The 20,813-nt window shown below is 43.8% G+C and overlaps 1 pseudogene across 1 annotated transcript in view; it reads right to left on the bottom strand.

Moving 5' to 3' along the window:
• Window positions 1-1,302: 1,302 nt before the first annotated feature.
• The window catches only part of LOC308631640 (junctophilin-3-like), a 31,825-nt pseudogene continuing 12,314 nt past the window's right edge, over window positions 1,303-20,813 (bottom strand). The window contains exon 4 of the transcript in view: window positions 1,303-1,448. The product of the transcript in view is annotated as a junctophilin-3-like (transcript). The remainder of the gene's footprint in view (window positions 1,449-20,813) is intronic.

Genomic DNA, 20,813 nt, shown 5'->3' on the forward strand with positions numbered 1-20,813 from the left:
CTGGGCGCCCCACCTGCGTCCAGAGCTCTCCTGCTCACAGGTCATGGGAACCCCAGCCCAGGGGGGCAGGGCCAGTGGGGAGGACGGGTGGCCAGGCCTTCCTGGGTTCGTGACCTTCCCCCAGAGCCAGGAACAGTCAGGACCCTCTGCCGCCAAGAACCCACAGAGGCCAACCTCAGCACTCGGTGTGTGTCCAGGGCCTGTGACCAACCGAAGGAGGACTGTCTGATAAGGCCTTGCAGGTTCTTAGCTACGGAACATTCCACAGCCTGGAAAGGAAGGGGGCGGGCCCGCAGCAAAGGTGCAGGAGGTGGCAGGCGCGTCTGTGTGTCAGAGCACCCAGGAAGAGGCCCAGCAAGGTGGCCCGTCCGTCAACACCTCCAGAGCACACCTGCACAGGACTCCCCTTCACTCCCCCCAGCCCCCGGAGAAGGTGGCCAGGGAAAGACTCCGACACCCAGTGACTCGCCTAGAGCCATAAGGTCACCACCAAACCTGGGTCTGTACTTCAACACAGGTGCTCCCAGCGCTGCTGACTTGGCCCCTGTCTGTTCATCTGGTCTTTTATTTCCATTAAACAGAGGAGGACTGTGCTCCTCACCTGCAGGCCCGGTCTCCACACCACTCAGAATATGCCCCCAGGTGGTTCCCCACCGAGGACAGGCACTAGGGTTTATGCTATCCCCCTGGGTGACACTCCCTCTCAAGGGGCTCAATAATCCTCCAGGGTTTTTTTTGAGGGGAGGGAACGGGGAGTACTGAGGACGGAACTCAGGGGCCCTGACCACTGAGCCACATCCCAGCCCTGTTTTGGATTCTATTTAGAGACAGGACCTCACTGAGTTGCTGAGGCTGGCTGGGAACTCAAGATCCTCCTGAGCAGCTGGGATTAAGGTGTGCGCTTAATCCAAAGCCACACAGCTGCAGGCCCAGGGACAAGGCCACTGCATTTGCCAAGGAACACCAACAAGAGCTCCCTGGAGGCCCTGTCCACAGCTGCCAATGACAGCCTGCGGTGTGACAGGAACCCAGCTCAGTCACAGGGCAGCAGGCCACTCACAGGACACAGTGTCCTGAAGGTGCCCTGATGGTGAGCACCCACAGCAGAGAACTGAACTCCCGCCCTGCTCCCGGGGCGCCGGGAGCCAGTCTGCGCACACACTTCCTGGGGTGTATGCAGGAGGGGCTCCCTGCCCACCTGGAAGGGCATCAACCTTCCCAGAGGACTCACCCCATGTGGGAGCATGGTGCCAGGGCAGGGCCCACCTGGCTGGGGCCACGCAGCAGGTGCCCAGCACCGCATCAGGCCAGCTGCCACTCACCCTTCCCGATCTGGATGAAGCCAAGCAGGATGATCAGGGCCAGGGCCAGGAGCTTGGCTGCCGCGAAGGTGTCCTGCACGCGGGTGGCAGCTTTCATGCTGTAGCAGTTCACGGCCGTGAGCAGCACTGCGGAGACAGGGCAGGCAAGGTCAGGGTGCCTCGGGCTGGGGGCAGATCCAACAGAAACAGTAGTGTCCCCACCAGCCCCCTCCCCCCAGTTTCAGATTCTCTGGGACTTGTTTTGATCAACTTCCTGGTTGAAGGTCAAAGGTTGGAAACACCAAACTCTCAAAAGAGCTGGATCCCAGGTGCCCTAGGCTGGGGCAAAGGACTTCCTTTTACTGAGCCACTGCAGTGGCTCTAGAGGGCTATGAGGAGAACCGGACCCCGTGGCCAGGTGGTGCAGTGTGAATGCCAACGCCTGCTCCCTTGGTGGACAAACTCTGGCAAATAACTACACTTCTCTGTGTTCGGTTTTGTTATTTCTGAAATGGGAATCATAATAATCCCTACCTCACATGGCTACCGTGAGTTAATTTCTATAAAGTTCTTAGGCTAGATTCAGTGCTCAGTAAACTGTCGACTGTTACATTTTGACAATGGGTGTCTTTGGAGCCTCTAAGAGGTTAGTCTCTCCCTAAAACAAAGCTTCTGATGCTCTCTCTTTATTTTTGCAGTAAAATCCTGCATCCAGACACTAGTAATTAGAAATGGGTCTCATCTGCAATAAAAGCACAGCTGACTGATTTGTGCCCTGGCAGAAAAAAAAAAATAAATGTTTGACTAAGAAAATTTATAGCATAGGCCCAAAGAGGGGAAAGTCTGTGGCTTCAGGAACTTTTTTGGGGGGGAGATAGAGTACTGGGGATTGAACTCAGGGGCACTTGACCACTGAGCCCCAGCCCCAGCCCTATTTTATATTTTATTTAGAGGCAGGGTCTTGCTGAGGCTGGCTTTGAACTCACGATCCTCTGATCCTCCTGCCTCAGCTTCTAGAGCCACTGGGATTACAGGTGTGCACCACCATGCCTGACTGGCTTTAGGAACTTGTGACTGGACCTTTACACTGAAATACTTGCTCCCTCCAACACCTCCTCCTAGTCCAGTCCCCTCTGTGGTGTTGTTGGGTATCAGATGTTAACTTAGTTAGTCACTCTAAGTCCCTGGGGGGAAAATGACCCTTTAAAAAGAATCTAGGATGTAGGCTTTTAATTAATTCAAGATGGTAAGCCACAAATAAGGATGGACTCCCCAAGATTTCTTCTACCTAGTTGTTCCCTGGACAGTGCCTGGACATTGCACCACTCTGGCCACGGGGTCCGGTTCTCCCCATAGCCCTCTATAGCCACTGCAGTGGGCTGTCCCCAGAAATAGACAAGCCAACTCACAGCCCTAAGGGCAGAGCAGCTCAGATCAGAAGTTCCAGACCAGAGTTCCAGTCAAATGGAACTCTTTCCTCCAATCAATTTTAAGTTAATCTTAATATAATTTAAAAATACAAATATAAAATGTATTTGTTCCATATTTTAGAAGACAGTTGTGGGCTGGGGCTGGGGCTCACTGGTAGAGCACTTGTCCAACATGATCAAGGCCCGGGTTTGATCTTCAGCATGGCAAAAAAAAAAAGTCGTTTGAGAGAAATTTTATTTATTTTCCACTGGCGTGTTGGTGTCACATCATCAAGACAGGTGTCTCTGACGTGGACTGGAGATGAGGTAGTGCAGGTGCCCTGCTGAGGGCCATTGCCAAATAGGAATGACGCATCGAAATTTCCTTGCCAGCGTACCCCATGTTAAATGGACTTGCCTTGGAAATTTGCTGTGACATTGCATGTGTGTTTGAGAAAGGTGACCCTGCTCCAGGACGAGGGTGGATCCAGGTTTAGGGTGTATCCTGCAGGTTTTAGGAAGTATCCCGGTTTAAGACAATTTGGGATTAGGGCGTTCCTGGTTTAAGACAATCTGGGTTTAAGGCAGTTCCAGGTTTAAGGTTATTGCTGCTGGGAATAAGGCGTATCCTGCTGCCTGAGTTCCCGTTGAGTTCTCGTGGAATTGAGAAAGTATTTTGGGAAGTGAATTGTGCGGCAGAACTTGGATTTCCCCAGAACGTGTGTAGAGGCCAGTGTGAGTTCGGGAATAAAGAATTGCTGTTTGAATCTACAAGGTGTGTGGTGGCTCGTGATTCTGTGCAGTGCCCCCTCATAGATGAAAAAACAGGCTGGGGTTGGGGGGTGGGTTGCAATTTACCCGGTTACTGTCCCCCACACTGTCCTGTGAGAGCACCTAGTGATGATCTGTGGGGATTTATTGATATGTTAGGTAATCAATTATGGTTTCTATTTGATTTTTATTCTCTATAGAAAAAGAAATCCCTCCTCCATTTTGTAATGTGCTAAAAATGTGTCTGTTTCAAATTTTTTTTTAATTAGTTGCACATGACAATACAATGATCTTGACATATCATACATTTGAATCAAATGGGGTATAATTTCTCTTTTTTCTGAGTGTACAAGGAAGGGCAGCAGAATAAAATAAATACTAGTATTGCTGTATGTATATATGTGTCTGTATAACAAATGTGATTCTGCAACCTGTTTCAAAATTTGATAACTTCTGATATTTCTTCTGCATAGAATAATAGAGATCATTTAGTGTCAGGGGAAGAAACCTTGAAGGTCATCTCCTTCCAAACTTCCTTTCACAGAGGAGGAGCCCAGGACGAGAGGGTGGCAAGGACTCACCCAGCATCTCAGGGGCGTGGGGATGGGCCAGAATTAGCTTCCACAGCTGGGCCTGTTCCAGCAGGCAGCCTCTCTGGCCCAGCCCCTGCAGCCCTAAGGGCAGAGCAGCTCAGATCAGAAGTATCTGTCCACTCCTGCCTTGGCCCCAGGGAGTGGGGCCAAGGTGCCATGTTGGGGGCAGGTTCCATTGCTACCCCTGGCCAGCCTCTCTGGGGCTGCTTGACCTACCCTACAACCCAAGCCAGCTGCGATTGCCACAGAGCCACCCCTTCCCAGCAGGCAGGAGACCTTGGCTTCTCCCTCTAGGGACCGGAGCTCAGCTCCCTACCTTGCAGGGTTGAGCAAGGAGCTACTTATAGCTCTGTTATCATGTTCCTGTTTTAATACAAACAAACAGCTGTAGCCTGGGGAAGAGATTTATTAAGAGCCTCTGGCTTGCTTTCTGCTCTGGCAAGAGACAGTCATAAGCACCAAAGACCTGGCTGCTCTTCGGGGTTTGAGTGAAGTGACAGCTCTTCCCTCATCCTCTCCCCTTGGCCTTCTGCTTTCTTCTCTCCCTCCATCTCTGAGGCCCCTGGACATTTTTGAAGTCCTGTTCTATGGAACATTTGGGCTGGGAAGACCTTAGAGACTCCCTGCTCTTAGGACCTGGTGGTCAGAGACCAGTCCGACGGACCACCCTCTGCTGGAAAGGGCTGGAGCCAGAGCCAGCCCCCCACAGACTTGCTCCCCACACAGGGCCTCAGTCCCCCAGCCCCTGAAGGCCCTGAGGGGCTTCTCAGAGAACAGCTCCAATGAGAAGCAGGTGTCCTACCATGCTTAGGCCCTGAGCCACACACCAAAAGGCCTCAGGCCATTCGGTCTGCGTTGGTGAGGAGAGCTGGGCAGTTAGCTTTCTCAGCTCCCAACCTCCTACATGCCCTATGGTCACTTTGTCCGTCTTGCTTTGTTTCTGTCAAGGACTGGGCTAGGGTTGAAGCTGGAGGTAGAAGTTGAGCTTTAACTCATGTCTGGATCCATGGAGTAGAGACCAGAGACTGAAGGAGCAAGCAAAGCCTGAAGGTAGAGAGGCCAGCAAGGATAAGCCCTGGGGATTCTGAGAAGCCTTGGGGAGGGCTTCAGGGACAGGGAGACCCCAACTGATGTTTGTGTAATCATATTTACAAAGTTAAAACTACAAAAGCAAAGCTGGGATCATACATACATGCGTGCTCTTGTTGAACTTGCCTTTTTAAAAAATTTAACAGTAACATATCAAGAACATGTCCCATGACTGTCATATTTAATAGCTGCAGTGGGCACCAGTTGTCTCCCAGTTTTACAAATGTACGCCTTATGTTCTTATTAAGAGCCGTTTCTGTCTGGATGGTTGTGGGCATTGCAGGGTGAAGTGGGCAGGGTCACCCTAGCCTGCCATTGGTTAATGAAGCAGGAATTGAGAATGAGAAATGGACTCAGGGGCAAGCTCAGACTGGCAGGATCAGAAATGGGCAAGGACTGAGTTAGCACAAGCAGTTGGGGCAGGGAGCAGGCAGAGGGCTGGTGAACAGCCACACAGGGGGCTTGGGAGTCAGGGGGCAGAGAGGCCTCTGGTGGCAGAGTATCTCAGCTCAGAAGCCCTGTACTGCCTTTTAGTGGGAGACCTGAGCAACCAGGTCCTAGGAGGTTTGAGACAGGCCTCAAAGCTTAGCTCATCAGCTGGAATCTGGTTCTTTGCAGAAAGCCACTGCATACCATCAGCAGTGTTGCTTGCTGAGTCGTAAGCCTCTAAAGTAGAACCTGGGATGGTGGTGGAGTCTCTAGGTCTACTTGAATACTTTCTGGTGGTAGGAAACTCACTACCTCCTGGTGAGGCAGGCATCCCATCTGGAGAGGGTTCTGTTGGATAACTTCAAAGCTTTTTCTAATGCTTCATACACTAGATCCTGGAGGCTGGGGGTATAACTCAGTTGGTAGAGTGCTTGCCTTGCATGCACAAGGCCCTGGGTTCACACCCCAGCACCAAAACTAGAAAACAAACATATATACTAGATCCTACCTACGATTCTGTGTTATTCTCCCAGGCTCTGAACAATGATGATACCACCTGGGCATGTGCTGGGGAAATAGTCGGTGGTGAAGCTTGAAAACCAGCAAGGGACAATCTGCTTGCATTTATGATCCATAACCTTTGAATAGACACAGGCCCAACATGAATTTGCCTTGTTCTGGGACTATACCGAGTCAGCAGGATCCCTCCTCTTCATGGCTGATTAGTGGTGGCTGACAGCTAGCACCCCACAGCTGACCACAGACACATGAGGGTTCCCAGCTCAGACCAACAGAACCACCCAGAGGAGAGCTGAGCCCCGCTCAAAGTGCCAACCCACAGAATCCAAGCTAAGTAAATGGTTCTTATTTTAAACCACCATGTTTTGGGATAGTTTGTTATGCAGCAAAAGCTAACTGCTCAGAATTCCCCAGAGGGCCCATTTCACTTCCCTTCACACCAGGCCGCATCCAATGCTGGCTGGCCACCGGGAAGAGGGAGCAAAGGACGCCAAGTGAGGGGGACCAGAGAACCTGTCAACCCCCTCACCGCTGTTCCCATGGCAGCTGACAAGCAAGGCCCTTGGCTGATGGCACCAGTGTCATCTTAGCGTGTGCCAGACTGAAACCTCTGAGGACAGGTCCCTGAGCGTCTGTCTGGGAGAGCCAAATGTGTCCTAAGCCACGCAGAGCCCCTAGCCCCAAACCGAAATGTGAAACCACATCTTGATTTTCAGTAGAGGGCCTTTTTTTCTCCTGCTAAAACAGATACTCGATACTTTCAAGTATACAGTTCCCTTACTCACAGTTTCCACACCGCCCTTCTCTGCAGATGAGATTAGCAGAAATTGATTAGAATCCTGAGGCTGAACTGTGCTGTCGTTTTTAGAAATCAAATACAGGATCAACATCATTGGGCACCGCGGGCTAAGCACAGGGTGGCGGCAGCAGGAGTTAGTTGAGGTTGGGCTTGGCCACACAGAGGTCTCGGTGACCTTGACCAGGTTGGACTTGGTGGAGACGTGGGGAGAAGGAGCAGAGGGCGCGCCTGAGGCTGGGCGGGGAGGAGCATAGCAGCCGCGTGCAAAGTCCGCGAAGCCGGTGTGAGTGCACCGTGGGGGCGCGCCTCTTCCGGTTGCAACCGGGATCGTGAGGACAATAGGGGTGAGGGATCCGGTGGCAAAACTCCCTTGCTGAGAGCCACCTGCCGTCCCAAGGACTGCGCTTTGGAACTGGATTCTCTGGGCTTCTTTGTTGCTACTTAGGTACTGGGTGGCAAACAGCCTGGGAAGACGTCCCTGACCTCTGCACTCTAAAATGAAAGTCCCGCACCCCGGTGCGAAGGACCTTCTCCCACTAAGGTCTATGATGGAGAAGGCTCTGCTGCTTTCCTCCATATATGTGTCTAGTCACCTGAGGGCTGTAGCTTTACCAACCGCAGCTGTGGACCTCAGTTTGAGCTTGCATTTCATTGCTTAAGTTACTGTTTCTCTGGTTACCACACGAACCAGCCTGACTCCCTACTGAATTTTTTTTATTTCATTTTATTTTATTCCCTACTGAAATTTTTATTTCAGTCCTATAGCCAAACCTCCCTACTAACCTTCCTACTAACCTTCCCTTGAGTAAGTTATGAGCATAGAGAAGAATAAAACCCTTACTACACACACACACACACACACACACACACACACACACACACAAAATTCATTACCACTTCAACTACAAGTCAGTATCCCTCATGGGAAAGGGTCACCCACCTGGAGAATGAACCTTTAGAGAGAAATGCCTGAGATAAAGGGTCATGGAAAAATAAATGCCCTACAGATGGAGCCTTACATTGTTTCCTTTAAATGTATGTTCACACCTGCCATCTGTTCACCATATCACAGACTTGCATGTTGGGTATCATTTTTAAAGCTCATCTTAGTGGAGTAAATTTCCACTTCCCAGCAACAAAGAATGCTGCTATTGTCATGGAGAAAATTTGAAAAATAAAGTTTTGGCAAAGTTATCTTTTAAAGTGAGCATAAGGGGCTGGGGATGTGGCTCAAGTGGTAGCGCGCTCGCCTGGCATGCGTGCAGCCCGGGTTCGATCCTCAGCACCACATACAAACAAAGATGTTGTGTCAGCCGAAAACTAAAAAATAAAATATTAAAATTCTCTCTCTCTCTCTCTCTCTCCCCCCCCCATCTCTCACTCTCTCTTTAAAAAAATAAATAAAGTGAGCATAAGGATTGTAATCCTTAACAGACAGGGCAAAACATGAAGTTACTGAGAGCTAACATACTATAATGAATACTAAGTAAGGGTTAATTCTGAAGTGAACTAAGGCACCCACCAGGTATGCAGGCTTTGGGGCTCAGAGTGGGGTCCCTGGTCACAGATCGGGTACACTCCATTTTTGTTCCCATCCTCTAGCAAGGGACCACAGACTCCTGGCTATTTCAGTGAGGAACTGATTCCCTCACCTTCCCACCGACCTCCCTCTGTCTGAGATCCTTCCTTGTGCCACTGGACACTGCTGGGCCCTCTCCTTATTATCAGTAAGGGGCAGCAGAGAGCAAGAGTCTGTATTTCAAAACTGGTTGCTCTACCAGCTCTGGCTCCTAGACTTCAATCAGAGAAGGCCGAGGTTTTGTATGGGGGATTTTACTTTGTTTGAGGGTTTTGTTTTATGTATGTATATGCATGTGCTGGGATTGAACCCAGGGATTCGCCTTGCTAGGCTAGTGCTCTACCACTGAGTTACCCTCCCAGCCCAGGCTGGGTTTTAAAGCATTCACTGATTTAAGACGGATAGAGAATATTTTTGCAACTAGCCCATGTAAAAGTACTGCTTTTCTCTCTGCCACTTACCCTATTTTGTTTTCCTCCACAGCGTTTTTATCCCCATTACCTGACATTATTTATTTATGGTCTTCTCCTGTGCCCCAGAGCATAAGTTCCAGGACACCAAGGACATGCTTTGTTCAGTGCAGTGACCTCAGCACCCACAACAGTGCCTGGCACATAATGAACACTCATATTTGCTGGTGGAATAAATCATTTTTATCCAAGTTGTATAAAGGGAGCCTTTGAATTCCCCAAGCAGAGATGCAGGGACATGCACAGATACACACACTAGTTTGAACCAAAATAGTTCATTGCCTGAATTGCATTCACTCAGTGGCTCCCAACTCAGGGCACATCAGTATCATCAAGGGAGTTTTCACAGATTCCTGCCTTCCTTACTGTTCAGATTCTGCCTGTTCTTGTTTTTTATATTCTGTAAGTGATACTAATGGGCAGCCACAATTGAGAATCACTTGTCAAATGCTGCCAGGGTCACAAAAATAAGAGATCTAGCTCTTGCCCTCCAAAATGGTAACTAGTTTAAGGCACAAAGTCATAACCACAATTACCTGTTTACCAGTGAGTGACAGTTTATGACCAAGTAACTGAGAGCTGGCTAAAAGGTGCTAATGAGGATCATAGGTCATCAACAACTTTGTGCTTGGGATGGAGAGGTGGATGAAATAGACATTGTTGACAGATATGAGCCTTACTGAATGGGTACGATTTGTATTAGTAAAGAGAAAGGCACTGTAGATAAGGGCAAGGAGAGCTGAAGCAAATTTTGTCAAATAGACAAAATTGTATCAGGGGCCAATTAAAACAAAATCAGTATTGAGGATCCAAATTGGAAAAGGGCAGAAAAGAAGTACATAATGACTAAGGTTTCAAATTCAGACTCATGAGACAATCCTGAGTTAATGCATTTTGCAAATACCACCATACAAAATAAGAGTATGTACTTACAACTCCCCCATATAAATAGGCACAGTGTCAGCAGACAGTGGGAGTTCAATAAATATCTATTAGTTGAGAACTAAGTGAAGAGAAAGAATCAAGAGAACAAGAGTAGGCTAATAAATACTGTTTGTCCCCTGCAGAGTTGATGCTTTAGTCAGATTTCTGTCACTGTGATACAATACCTGAGAAAGATCAACTTATCAGAAGAAAATTTAATTTTGGCTCACAGTTCTGGAGATTCATGGTCATTTGGCTCCAATGTTTCTACTGTGGTGAGGCAGAAGATCATGGCAGGGAGCACATGGTAGAGGAAACTGCTCATCTCATGGCAGACAGCAAACAAGAAGAGAAGGGGTGGGGGTCCCAATATGCCCTTGAAGGGCATAGCCCCAATCACATACTTCCTCCAACCAGACCCCATCTCCTGAAGCTTCCACCACCTCCCAATAGAACCATGTCCCCCAAAAGTTCACCTGTGAGACAATGCAAAAACGTTCAGAAGTTAAATGGTTAAATTATGAGAGGTATAATCTAATCAGTGGGTGATTTCACTGATGCAAATTAACTGGATGATAACTGCAGGCTGTAGGGGATAGAGAAGGTCCATTATTTTGCTTCCTGTTGCCATATCCTGAGCCACTTTCCTCCACCAGCCCTTCCTCCACCTGGGCCCACAGCAACGGAGTCGGCCATCTGAAGACTGAGGCCTCTGAAACCATGAGCCCCAAGTAAACTTTCTCTCCTCTACATTGTTCTTGTCAAGTCTTCTGGTCACAGTGAGAAAAACTGACTAAAACATCTAGGGACCAAGCCTTCTATACATGAGTCTTCAGGGGACATTTAGGATCGAAATCATAACAGTGGAGAAATGCAGATAAGAGAGTTGATGGCCAAGGTCATGAGAGAAAGGGAAGGGACTTTGTCTTACTCACAGCTCTATCACTTATACATTGAATAATGACTAGCATGCCACAGGCAGTCTGGAAGTATATATCAAATGAATAAATAAAAGGCTAACATAGTAGGTGCCCTTTGAAGGTAATTACCCAGCTGCTGGACCAATGAATTCTCCCTTGTCTAGTTACTGAACTCTTTCTTTCTGACCTAAAAGCCAGGGAACCCAGTATCCAGGTCTTTACTATGCAATCCCACTTGCTCATCACAGCTATTTGGACCAGCAGTGATTCTTGGTTCAAGTTGTTTCACTAAGAATCTCTCTTCTAGGACCATCTCTGCATGTGGCTGACCTATAAACTACACTCTCCAGGTCTGTGGACAACCTTCTTCCTCTTACAGAGTAGACCAGGAGGCAGAGGAAGAATTTCTTCTGAAATAATTTGAAGCAGCTGTGGAGAAACCCACAGAGTCTCAACAGCTTTTGGATCCAGAGTCAAGTCCCCTCCTTGACCCCAACAGTGTTGGAGTCTTTGGTTTAAATGAACCATCCCTTCATCATTGGGTAAATTACTTAGAATTAGTTATTCCTATTAACACAACAAAGGAGCACACAGAGAACCTATTTTGTCCTATAAGATAGAAGAACAAGTAAGATTAAAGAGACAAATTGCTCTTCACTTACAGATCACGCTGGGGCAGCAAGGTTTTAGATATCTCTGGCACCGTTGCAACAGATGCCACAATCCAGACCCAGAGAGGCTCGATCCCACAGAGGAAAGTCTCCATGGCAACATCAGGGCTGATGTGTTAAGATAAAACCTAGAAGTGGCTGAAAGGTGAATGGCTAAAGAAATAAGCACACCTGTTCTCCTCCATTCGGAGTTTCTGTTACAGTTGGAGAAAGAACAGAATGTTATGAAAGAGAGAGATGGTAGAGATCATGAATAAGAGAATGCATGAAGGAGCAGAGGAGAGTTTCTAACTGAGTTTCTAACTCAGACAGACAGTTCCAAAAGAGCCTATAACTAGCTCTATGCTCCTTAAGCAATGGAAAGAGAAGTAGAGGTAAAGTCAGACGTTGCTTGGATATTGTATAATAAAGAATTTCTCTGCTCCTTGTCCTGGGCTCCTGGGAGGAAATCTCTAATAAGCCCTTGAAATTTCTGGAGTCCCAGGAGCATCTTTGTCATTCCTGGTGGGCATCTTAGTCCCCACCTGAGTGCTGAGGGCCATTGCCAAGTAGGAATGACGCATCGAAATTTCCTTGCCAGCGTAGTCCATTGCCCAGAACTATCAACAAGCACATATATACTAGGAGCACTGCAGGCATTCATTTCCATTAAGAGCTAAAAGAAAAAAAAATCAAAATTAAATGATAGTATCCTGGAAGTCTAAGCCAACACACTAAAATAAAAAAAAAATAAATGAGGAGCAATATCATAAAGATCAATAACAATAATCATACATTATATTGTTACATGGTTGTTTACCTTAAAACTTTAAGGAAATTAAAATATCATGGGGATATGGCCAAGGTCAAAATTTGTACTAAAAAATAATGCATCTTTGGACCCACCAAAAATTAGCATGTGACATATCACTAAATCACATCTATCTAAGGACCATTGCCTTAAATACAAAATGATCTAGGTAAAGATTTGGAACTACTGCTTACAAGAATTAGCTTAGGCTGCCTGGTGGTATAGCAGAGCGCAAAAATGCTTAGGCTCTGGATTCAGATCTTAGCTCCCCAACAACTGCCTTTCATGGTCTTAGGCATTTATTTAAATTTTTATGCCTCAGCTTCCTCAAACAGAGATGTTACTGATCATACCTCATGCTTGTGTTTCTGATAACAATTAAATAGTTTCCTAAAGAGTTAAGTTCTCATTCTCAGAATATTGACTTGCAGATAATAAGCATTATTATTAATTATTAGTATTGGTCAGGGTTCTCCAGAGAAACAGCCAATAGGAGATACAAAGAGAGATTCATTATGAGTAATTGGCTTATATGATTTCAGAGGCCAAGAAATTCCACCACATATAGTCTATGAGCTGAGACCTAAGAGAGCCCATGGTGTGATTCCAAAGGCCTGAGAACAAGGGTAGCCAATGGTGTTGATACTAGTCTGAAGGGTAGGAAAAGACGACATTAATGGCCCAGCTCAACAGTGAGGCAGGGGAAAAGGGGAATAAATTTCTCCTTTCTCTGCCTTTTGTTCTACCCAGGCCCTTGATAGGTAGGGTGATATCCACCCAGACTGGGGAGGACAACCTATATTCCTGAGTCCAGTGATACAAATGTTAATCTTATCCAGAAACACTCTCACAGGCATACCCAGAAATGATGTTTAATAGAGGCATCCCATGGCCCAAGCTAGCCATCACAGCCATTGTTGTTAGAAGAACCACTTAGACTAGTATATCTGTATGACTCAAGGAAGAAGTAGGTACCTTTTTTTCCTTTCCAATAACAGTGACTTTACAAATTAACTAAACATAATTATGCATTTATCTGTTAAAATTTAAAAATCCGACTACCTATTGTGCTGGTCAGCTTTCTGTTTTATAATAAATACCTGAGATATATCAACTTTTATAAAGAGAAAAGCTTCATTTGGGTTCACAGTTTTGGAAATTTCAGTCTATGCTTGGTTGGCCCATTGCTTTCAGCTTGTTATGACACATAATAGTGAAGTAAAACTGCTCTCCTCATGGCCAGGAGGTAGAAAGTGAGGAAGAGACTCATGATCCACTTCAAGGACATGTCTCCAGACCTGAAGATCTCTCACTAGGCCCTACCATTTAGATGGTTCTACTACTTCTCAACAATACCAACCTGGGGACCACACCATTAACACATGGGCTTTGGGGTCCAACCTACAGCACATGCGCCTGAGCATGTCTAATTCTAGGAATCTACTCCAGAGTCATGCATGCATGTTTGTAAAATTCATAGATACAAAGTTGCTTATAATCAAAAGCAACTTAAAATGACCACCAATAGTGAACTCCTTAGGTAAGCCATAGCACAAGCATGATTCAAAAAAGAAAAATATTGATAAACTAGACTTTATCAAAATAAAATATTTTCTTGATTAAAGGACAATATTAAGAGAATAAAAAGATTAGAGAAAATAATTGCAAATTATATATCTGATTAAGGACTCTTACAGTTGATCAAGAAAATAAATACCAGCCAAGTGTGGTGGCACACACCTGTAATCTCAGTGGCTCTGGAGGCTGAGACAGGAGAATCCAAGTTCAAAGCCAGCCTCAGCAATTTAGCAAGGCCCTAAGCAACTCAATGAGACCCTGTCCCTAAATAAAATACTAAAAAGGGCTGGGGATGTTGCTCATTGGTCAAGTGCCCCTGAGTTCAATCCCTGATATGAAAGAAAGAAATAAAAGAAAGAAAGATACCTTAATTTAAAAAATGGTGGTCTATACATGTAGAGTTCATTTTTCTTTTCTTCTCATCTTGGAAAAAAATTATCAGGCAAATATAGCAGTAGAGTTTACATTTGTCCTACTTTGTTTTTTACTTCATTTTTTGCCACCTCTATCACTTAATACACTATGTAATATTAGTTTTTTTCTTTATGAATAAAATGAGTATATTAGTTTGCTAGGGCTACCATGAGAAAACATCACAGACTGTGTGGCTTAAAAAACAGAAATTCACTCTTTCAAATTCTGGAGTCTAGAAGTCTATATAAAATCAAGATGTCAGCAGGGTTGGTTTCTTCTGTGGCCTCTCTCCTTGGTTTGTAGGTGACTGCATCATGGTCTTCCCTCTTTGTCCTATATCCATATTTCTTATTCTTATAAGGATACCAGTCATATTAGGAACTACATTAATAATTTAATTTTAGCTTATTTTTCTCTTTAAAGATCCTCTTTCCAAATGCAGTCCCATTCTAAAGTACTGAGGTAAGAAATTCAACATATGAATTTGGGGGAGGTGGAGACACAGTTCAGACTTAACCATGAATTTATTACATTTTGAGATGACAGGGCATAATGGTACAATTTTCTCCCATTCAGAATTCTTCAGAGTCGTATGAAGGTATAGAACATAACATACGTTCTCCTCGGTAGGAGATGATGGTAGGAACAGTGCCGTATGTTCTTTAAATTCATTTCATTTTTGCGCTGAGCAGGGAGAAGTACTATACTTTCTAGACTGAAGCTATATAAACTCCTTAGGGGCTAGCTCCTAAAACCTCTTGCATGATTCTATATATTTTTCTTTCCCAGAGATGTGTCTTGAAGGTGGAGGAATGTTCTTTAGCTTGGGTCTTTGACTTTATGCAGCAGAGAGATGCCCTCTTTCTACCTGCCTGCCAGCTTGCATTGGACTTTCTCATCAACAAGGAAAGCACTTCTTTTGGGTTAACCACTGAGATTTGCAGGGAGGATTCTGTAGAAGTTGTTTACCAGGATTATATTCAGATTAACTGAAGCTTTTAATGAACAAGTTGCAATGAATGAAATAACTTCAATTCATTAGCAGAGGAGGAAATTATTTCAAGCATATAAAACATTAAGATGATTTTATGGATTATTTTAATCCATACTTTAAAAACAGAAGATTTCTATAAAATTAGGCCCTGATATAAATAATGACATTGCAGTAGTGTAGGATCTTACGACATAAGAATGATAGGTACTGTTTTTACTTACATTTTAGAGATGAAGAAACTGAAGCATGGGGCAGTCTCACACAACCTCATCCTGCTGACCAGGACTGCAGAGGTGTCCCCTGCACACCCCACATTGTGCTGCCTCCTATTGCCAGCTGACATGGTTTGGCAGTTGGTGAAATCTTAGAGCTGTTGACAAATCAACAACTGCATTCTTGTGGCTATTAAAACTCCCAGGCATCTTTTACAAGAAGTACAGATGATAAAAACTCGAACCCTGTGATGAATCACTTTGCATAAGCCATTCTAGCTTCAAATTTCTTTCCAATGATTCATTATGCATGAAGAACTGTGGTATATACTTTGAGTTTCAACACTTAAAATAACTTTCTTCCAGATTCATCTGGAGTAGCCAGCTCTTTTCCTGCAGATTGCTTCTCTGCTGCTTGCTCAGCATGACTTTGTATCTTTCCTTCACATTCAAAACAAATAGGTATTTTAGAATTACCATACAGAGACTGATCAGCAAAATTTAAGTAATTCCAGTGCAGGGGGGTGTCCCAGAGATAGGCCAAAAATAAAATTTATGAAGTTCATGTTAAAGTCTTGAATGAGATTTTTCTAATTCATTTGGATAAAATAACTAACCTGACACAGTTTGGATACAAACAAGACTTAGGAGCAGAGTACTATGCCAACTTTTATTTATTCATCAAATATTTCTTGTGTACCCATGCTGTGGTAGCTACTGCTTCTACTACTTGGCATATATTTGTGAAAAAAACAAACAAAAAGTCTCCAATCCTTAGGAATAAACTGTGATTGTTTGCCTCAGTGAGTGATCCATTGAAATGCCACTGGAAGAAATTTGAGCACACTGACTACTTTTTCTGCAAGGATGCTGAGCATGTGGTGTATATATATGCAATGGGATGTCGTAGGGAACATTATTTTAGTGTGTTCCAATTAGGCTCTTGGTAACCACCTGATGCTTTTGAGAAGATAAATCACCTATGAAGCACAAAAGAGAGGGGAAATGTCAAAAATCTTTGCTTCCTTAGAGATAATCAAAGTCTACTGTTCAGAAGGTTGTAGCAGTGGATAGGACGGGTAAATCAACCATTTAAGTCTGGTAGAAGTGGGAGCTCTAGAATGTTCTCTCAAAAACTAAATCTAGAAATATATGTTTTGGTTTTAAAGATCTGAACTGTATCAAAGGCAGTCTTTTATCAAAGGAAAGACAATAGAGTAAGCCTGTGTTGTTGTTGTTATTTTTTTTTCCCAGATGGAAAAAATCACTAATACTGGTTTCCCTAGACTCAAAAGAGAGATAGTGGCCTTGGATCGATTACTCAAGGGTCAGATACTAGAGCAAACTGATTTCTGTGGCTCTAGGACATCAGGGCCTTGTATGTATAGGGCTTAAAGCGCTGGACACTAATGTTTTAGTGTCCTAAGCCCAACATATGCTCTCTCAGGATGTGAGGTCATATACTGAGTCATTCTTCTTCCAAGTACCATGCCTGCCCATGCCAGAGCTGAGTCAAAGGAATACTATGAACTTACAACAGAGGCCAACAGATGGAGAATCAGCGTTTGTAAGTACCCTTGCAGCATATAGGAGCAATGAGAATAAATAGCAGCTGAACAGCAATAGATACCCAGAGAGGAACCATTTACTTGATTGTATGTGTCTCTTGGGTTCTCTGAAAACTCAGAGAGCAGATGAGGAGTGGAGAAGGTGGTGGTGTGTGAAATATAGCTCAGAAAGCTTTTACTGAACACCTGTCAATTTAAGAAAGAAAGTTAAGTGACTTTGTTTTGAAAAAGAGTCAAAGTAAACTAGACATCTAGAATCCAAGAATTGGTTGGCATTTAGATTTGTTAATCTTCTTTTAAAAGTAGGGAGAAATTTAGTTTTGTTGAACCAATTCAGATGCTGGGTGCTGTTCCAAGTAATTTTATCTACATCAATTTTTACCAAATTGATGATTTTTGACTGTGATTGCCTATTTTGTTTCATGTTTGCTCTCATTTATTTTAGACACTGGTCCAGGGTCTATCTATTCATTCATCTATCTATTTATCCATTTATTTATCTTCTTGTCTATCTACATATCTATCCCCATATAGGTATTAGTGTGTGTATGTCATGTAGAGTAGGTTGCTGTAGTTTGAGTCTTTAATGTCCCTCCAGGCCCATGTGTTGAAGACTTAGTCCCTAGCCCATGGGAGGTAGTGTGACCTTCTGGAGGTAAGGCCTAGTGAAAGGAAGCTAGGTCAGTAGGGGGCATGCCCTTGGAGGGGATATTGGGTTCCTGGCCCCTCCTCTCTTTCTTTGCTTTTTGGCTGTCATAAAGTGAGCACTGTCCTCTGCTATGGGCTTCCATGATGTACTGTGCCACCACTGGCCCAAATCAATAGGATCAAATGATCATGCACCGAATCTCTAAAGCTGTGAGCAAACAAAAACAAAAACACCTTTTTCTTTTAATGAGTTGATCATCTCAGATATTTTGTTGCATTGAAAGAAAGTTGATTAATGCATCTATCATAAATGACTAGAATTGTAACTTTCTCTGCTTGATAATTAGACTTCTCACAACCCACAGCTTCCAGAACATGGTCATAGAGAAAAAATATGTGAAAATATTCCTTTAATTAGGGAAATACTTTACTTCCACAATCTTCATTAAATCCTATTACAATCCAGAGAGGTGAATCTTCCAAATAAACTAAAAAATAATTTTGGTGAGTCTGAAATTCTACGATATGTTTTCAACGTCATTGCTTTCAGTTAAGAACTTATGAGAGAGGTGGCATGAAATCTTAATCCTTTTTAAAATAAAAATTGCCTTCACTAACAAGGTCTTCATGATATGTCCTGTGTCCTTTGACCTCAGCTCACCCTGGTGAACAGTACTGACCTTCTCTCTGTCCCTCAAACAAGCCATGCTTATTACTTCCAAGGGTTTCTCCCTCTTTATCAGTGTCCTTTATCAAGCCCTATAAGTGACGGTTGGTTCTGTGTTTAAAAAATCAAATTTCCTATTGAAGCCTCCCTTTTTGGAGAGACCTTCTTTGAACACTGTCTTTATCCAATGGGGATGATATAACAGATAGCATAGAACAGGTGGCTTATATATAGCACAAATTTATTTCACACAGTTTGGAGCCTGGGAAGATCATGATCAAGGTGCCTGTAGATTTATTCTCTGGTGAAGGCCTGTTTCCTGGTTCATTCTGTGTTCTTACTTGGTTGTGGGGTGAGAGAGCTCTCTGGGGTTTCTTCCTGATAACACTAATTCCATTTGTGAGGACTCTATCCTCATGGCCTAATCAACTCCCAAAAGCTCCACTTCCAAATACCATAACATGAGAGATTATGTTTGAGCATATGAATATTAGGGGTGTATAAAATTTATTCTATGGCAATCTCTCTGACCAAGACACGGTATCTAACCCACTCTCATGCCCTTACTGAACAGTAGGTGCTTTTTAAATATTTGTTGATGTAAATATAAATGGACACTCAAAAAAAGATTGTGAATGATATAATTCTAAAGCAAATAAAACCAGTGTAAAAAATCTCCATTCTTTTCTAACTCAATAACTTTTCTTATTTTTAAACTATTCTGTGTTGGATGGCCTCATCAGAACTCTGTGTGTGTGTGTGTGTGTGTGTGTGTATGTGTATGTGTGTGTGTGTGTGTATATGTGTGTGTGTGTGTGTGTGTGTGTGTGTGTGTGTGAGAGAGAGAGAGAGAGAGAGAGAGAGAGCGAGCGCTGTAGTGAGTCATAAGGGTGATCAGGGATAAAATTAGAGAAAGAAAAAATAGGCTATGGTGAGTTAAAATACATGGGAAGTGATTTTCAGTTTATATATATATTATAAGCACTAGATGAATATGTGGGGTTATTGTTAACCAGAAGCTATGTAGTAGCTTGTTCTACTAACTGCATTCTAAAGCTTTTTTCATTTGTGTGGTTTAGGGTGCTTTTGACCACTGGAAAACCACTCTTAGAATTTTTTTTTTAAAGAGTGAGAGAGGAGAGAGAGAATTTTTAATATTTATTTATTTTTTTAGTTCTCGGCGGACACAACATCTTTGTATGTGGTGCTGAGGATCGAACCCGGGCCGCACGCATGCCAGGCGAGCGCGCTACCACTTGAGCCACATCCCCAGCCCCCACTCTTAGAATTTTTAGGATGTGTTTATTTAACTTATACGTGCTTCAGAACTAATATTCCAATAAATACCATTCAAATTTTACATTCCATGGAGTATAAGCACTTAACAGATTCTTGTCCTGAAACCTTCTATCAATAGTCTGTATCTCAGTGCTCAACTGATGTATACAAGTAGTCCCATTAAACTGGCCTAGATGTCATTTTGTGAAATTGTATAAAAAACTATTGGGTGTCATGAAATATTAGTACTATATCTAGATACTTTTGAGATATCAAATCTTTTTCACATATATGAGAAGAAAATGAGCCTCAAAATCTTCCTCTGGAGAGAGATTTTGCTTTACTGAAAATCATGGAAAGGTAATCTAATGGTGTTCATTATAATACCTGCTATCAATAGCTGTGTACATCGTGGTAAGGAACTCTAGTAAGCAAGCAATTTGCACCTATTATTTCTAATCTTCCTGTGTCCTTGAGTTTTGGTAGAAAATAGAATTCCATTCAAATAGTTCTATGAAAATACTGTAACAAAGTTAGTGATAGGATTAAGGGGATCAAAAACATTGCTGAGGATCTTGGAGTTCAGCAACAGTGGCAAACCACTATGACTCAAGAGAGCATGCAGGGATAAGAAAAATGTCACCAAAGTCAGATGAAACCTGGAGCCATGGAGGAAGCTGGGCCTGACAAAAAGTTGAAGTCTGGTCATGTTCACCCACTGCCTGAACTTCCTGGTACAAAAGGGGAGATTTCAGGAGAGAAATAATCCAGTGTCTCTCTTTCCTGTCTTCTGATTCTCTATTAATGCTTTACAACAGGCCAATAGTGAGATGCTCTAGGGAATCAGTTTATTGGTGTCAGCCTACTGGACATAGTTTTGGGCAGAGAAAGAGGAAAAATGACCAGTCCATCTCAAGGGGATAAAAACTATGTGATAAATATGAAAACACTGGGCTAAGAGAAGTTCAGGAGCCTGACATACATAGATTATGTATGGTAAGGCCAGGACCTGAACTCATCGCTCTGTCTTTTCCAAGCTATCATTTGGATTAACTCTTGCTGATCAAGAATAGGCCTAGACACTCATGCCATAAAGATGGACAAGAGTGGATAGGTTCAATGAGTGACAAAAAGGTTGAAAGGAGGGGTGAAGATAAATTCCAGAAAAGAGATCAGATAACTAAAAAATT

This window comes from Spermophilus citellus, assembly GCF_964194105.1.
Source record: "Spermophilus citellus genome assembly, chromosome: 12".
NCBI classification, from domain to species: domain Eukaryota; kingdom Metazoa; phylum Chordata; class Mammalia; order Rodentia; family Sciuridae; genus Spermophilus; species Spermophilus citellus.